This window comes from Pinus tabuliformis, chromosome 4_1, assembly GCF_031772625.1.
Source record: "Pinus tabuliformis cultivar Carrire ecotype Pingquan chromosome 4_1, CPIR1, whole genome shotgun sequence".
In the NCBI taxonomy this organism is placed as follows: domain Eukaryota; kingdom Viridiplantae; phylum Streptophyta; class Pinopsida; order Pinales; family Pinaceae; genus Pinus; species Pinus tabuliformis.
In genome coordinates, this window is record NC_142303.1 from 574053632 (window position 1) to 574058577 (window position 4946).

Here is a 4946-nt window from a genome sequence, read left to right on the forward strand (position 1 = left end):
AAAGTCTAAACTGAATATTTAATGAGTGAAAATTAAAGTGGAAGAATCCCTATTCCAACTTGAACATGGGTGAATCTACGATAATAGAGATCAAGTGGAAACTTGATGAGAAAAGAAAATCTTTTTAGGATGAACAATGAAAATTATGCAACTAATGAATAAATCATGAGGGGGCAACAAGCCCTCATGCAGGTAGATTAAGCATAAAATAAGACTTAATAAGGATGACCTCTTGTATGTGTGCTATTTGGATAAGAAAAATATGTATAGTGATCATGGAATTTTAACTTGATATTGATGATTTAAATGATTATACAAATGGTAACATATTAGCAATGAATTTCATTGGGGAAGGAAGAATAAGTGATGAGAGATTAAGAATAATGTTAGTTCATACTTGGTATTCAACGTTTGTACAAGTAAATGAAATTGATGAATCATGATAAGAATGCTTATAGAATATTATTCTATATTTGATAAGTATTGAAATGTTTCTCAGATTAACGATGTTTCATGATATGATGGTATGAGGGTGATAATGCTCAAGTGATTCATATTTATATTGTTGTTACAATAGTGATGATGTATACTTATGATGATGATGATATGCATAGGCATTATGATGTTATGTCTAGGTATATTGACATATTCATTTACTACGTGATGATAAGTACTTAATGTTGAATACTCATGATGGATATGATATGCATAACGTGGCATAGGAATTATGATTCTATAATATGAGGTTTAGTGACATGTGGTTCATTTATTATGTGAAGTCATGATATGTCTTTGATATAAATATGTTGATGTCATAACTTATGATGGTATTTCATGAGGTGAAGCATGTGATAGTTTCATACAAATTTATGACCTGCATAAGCATGCAGTTCGTTATTATTCATAATGATGAATGTTCTCATGATGACATGCAAGACTTGGCATGTGGATTATTTTCTATGATACTATGATGGTATAGCTAATGCATTGGTTGCATGTTGAGGTGTGATGATTGACAGGACTCCACAAATGGGCCGAGAGGACCGGTTTATTTGATGATCTCGTGTGAGCCCATACACACGAGGGAGAATAAGTAACACCATATGGGCTGGGGACAAACTCAATCAACACTACATATGCCAGTGGTTCCTTTGTCTCGTGTATAGCTCTTGATGGATAGCTCTAGAAGAGCTATGGGACCATCTTGAGGAGGCCAAGTGCCTGATGTTCTAGGCTAGGTGCCTAGTATTGGATTGGGATGCCGAAGTCTGGAAGGGATGTAAAGGACTTCGATGCTTGGGGCTATGCGCCTTAGTAGTTGTAGAGGGAGTGGGCCAGCCTTGCGAGATGCCCGGGGTCAATGAGTACCGGATCGGATGCCTGCCTTGGGGCAGATGAGGTCTGAGTCAGGCGCGAGCCTTGGGACCAGCCTTGGACTAGGATATAGACTGGGTCAGGCTTAGCCTAGTGCCGAAAGTGGGAAAAAGGATAGAGATTCCTTGAGATTTCCCGGGGTGTTAGGGACTTTCGATGCCTGCTGGTTATACTAGTTCAGCAGAGGGTGTTGGCAACATGAAGTAAATTAAATAATAAATAATAAATAATAAAAATAATAAATAATAAATAATTCAACTTAACTTCGGGACGAAGTTCCTTAAAGTGGGAGAGTATGTAATATCCCTCCCCTTAATAATAAATAAAAATAATAAAAATAATAAATAATAAATAATACAAAATAAATAATATAAATAATAAATAATAAACCACTTAATAATAAATAATAAAAATAATAAATCATAAATGTTAAATAATAAACGATATTTAAAATACAAGAAAATAAATAAAAATAATAAAGATAAAAATAGTAATAACCATACTAAAGCTCTAGATAAGAATAAGGAAACTATCAAAAAGAAGGAAATAAAACAAGAAAAGGAAACTATCAAAAAGAAGGAAATAAAACAAGAAAATGAAACTATCAAAAAGAAAGAAATCAAAAGAAAGTTGCATGAGACACATGGAGTGTGTGCATGTGGTTCCTCTTCCAATGTTTGTTCTATTTAATAGATGGCGAGGAAGGTGAGAGGCATTTTCCTGCATTCCATCTTTCCGAGATTCTTTCTTTCATTCTCTTGGGAGAATGGTATACTAAGACCTAGGAGTCACTGGCAGTAGTACGTGGATTGAGGGCTTGGGGGTGGCCAGTTGTAGCAAGACGTTGCACAATTGAGCCTACGGTTGGGTGGAGAGTCGTCCCCAAAACCTTGTTGCGGTAAGCCTACTTCGACCACAGGTAAACAGGTAAGCTCTATTCATTCAATTTGAATTTAGTTAATTAATTACATGTTTATTGAGCTAGGTAAGTGCCACTCTCATTTAAATTAATTTTAAATTAGATATTTATTTTTTGGACTGTTACATACACATCCATACTACACTATAAATACTCTAAAATAATAGTTGTAATCCGACATAAATCTACACATCGGTCCAAAACAGAACCATTTGATTATTCCTTTGGACGATTGAAGGAGATCCAAACTTATAAATACCAGCATAGATCCACCTTAAATATGGATCTAACATGAGCCAAGAGGGATCCAATTTCTACATGTGCAAATTTTTTTATGAGATAACATTATTTAAATGTTTTGTTTTGGTTTTTATGTTTTTTGGCCAACATGAACAAAATTTCATGTTTAATGACCGACATACATGGTTATACATCATACTGGGATGTAGAATAAACCTCTAGACTCAATGATATGATTTGTGAAAGCATAACAAATATAAAAACAACCCACACAGACTCATGCAACAACGCACATAATACAAAGCACAACATCACACACTACAATGATTTTACTAGGTTTTTTCACTTCCGTCTGTGTGCAACATAATCTGCAAAACCAAACAAAGGTGCAACTTTTGTTGGATCCAAGCAAGATAACTTGTCGTTAGATCCATTCAACGATTAACTATTAACTCCTTTGTTTTCTCCAAACCGATGAGCTTGGGATAAGTGGCCTTATCACTAATGAAATCCCTTCCTGCACACTTTCCTAATTCCTCTGATGATTTTGTGAGATAATGTATGTCATCCACTACCTGATACAGAAGCCCCACACAATGGCTAAACCTTCTAATTCTCTCAATCTCATCCTCTAGGGCACCGCCATTGATGGCCCCACACACAGCCGAGCACTCCAAGAGCAACGCAGTCTTGTGAACTTGAATCCATTCCACAGTGTCAAGTTCAATAGAAGCATTCCGCTGAGATGGAAGATCAATAGTTTGGCCACCCATCAGCCCTTGAGGTCCAACCGCTATAGTCATTTCAGATAACATCCTCAAAATGCGATCACTCCCCAAAATTTTGCTTTTGGAGTCTACAATTTGCAAATGCAAATGAGAGAAGTGCACCGTTGTGAGAATAGCAATGTCTTTGCCGAAGACCAGATGGTTTGCAGGCTTACCTCACCATAAATCATTGTCGTCCATGCAAGGCAAGTCATAAAGAATCACAGTCATTGTGTTTATCATCTCCATTGAATAGGCAATTGGCATGGCGAGCTTGTCAGTCCCTCCCAAAAGCTCACACGCTGCAAAGAACAGAATAGGATGAACCCGCTTCCTCCTGCTAGAAGGGAGTACCTCATGGATTCATATATTTTCTATGGATAACTAAGTGGGATAGGCTTATCCAATGCATCATTCACTGCCATTGCCTTTGAACGCATGTACTTATTCAAATCAAATTCAATCACCTTATTCTTTTATTCAGGCAGATTAGCTGGTCAAACAATTGTGTTCGACGATCTGGATGATGATGCCCCACGTATGCATGAGTACACTTTTTTTTTCTTCAAATTACCGCCATTAGAAACCCCAGATGGGGTAGAAACTCTATGGAAATGTTTTGATGGAATGAAAATTCTCTTCAGATTATGTTCTGAAAAGAAACAGTTTTGGAGTGTAGGCAATGATAGCTAGCTACCACAAGACTGTAAGCCATGTACTTTTTATGTTTATTAGTCCTTGTGTCTACATACAGCATCAAACGTCCAAAAATTTTATATATATATATATATATATATATATATATATATATATATATATATATATATATATATATATGCAAATTGTAAATTTTAATAGCAGATGAGGTATTTTCATGTCGATTGCTCATGCTCATGGGTGTAGTTAATTATTTGACAACGTCCATGTTAGTGCGATTGCGGAATATTTAAAGTAGTGTTGCAAATATCTCGATAACATTTCGATTTTATCTCGAAATCATGATTTGTTGGCCTAGTCGATGTTTGCCGATTTTTATCAATATTTTATGGTATCATGATTTTGCCGATTTTTACCAATATTTTTCCGATTTTTACGATTTTTTGGTTTTATAGACCCTTGTCAATTTTATCCCGATGCCGATGTTCGCAACATTAATTTAAAAAAATCAGCAATTTGATATTTCCCTTAATATAATAGAAATATCAGATTTCTGATATGGGAGCCATCAATTATTTGACTGCACCCATGTCAGTCTCATTGTGGAATATTCAAAGAATCAACAATTTGATATTTCCATTAATATAATAGAAATATCAGATTGATTATTCTTTGAATATTTCGCAATCAGACGGACATGGCCCCAGTGAAATAATTAACCGCACCCATATCTGTTTTAGATGCCTTATAATATTCCTCAATCACATGGACATGGGCTAGTCAAATAATTGACCACGCACATGTCCATCTAATTGTGAAATATTCGGAGAATCAACAATCGACATAAAAATGCCCTATAATAACCCTGAACTTATGTGAACCTATAATTCTCTAAATATTTTGCAATCAGAAAAATAATATCCAAAATTAGACGATATGATATTTGGAAAATCAATAATTGACATAAAAATATCCACAAAACAAACTTC

General features: G+C 35.1%; 1 pseudogene; it reads right to left on the bottom strand.

Annotated features, from left to right (window-relative positions):
* Window positions 1-2875: 2875 nt before the first annotated feature.
* Window positions 2876-3880, bottom strand: LOC149177207 (geranylgeranyl pyrophosphate synthase, chloroplastic-like; annotated as a pseudogene).
* Window positions 3881-4946: the final 1066 nt, after the last annotated feature.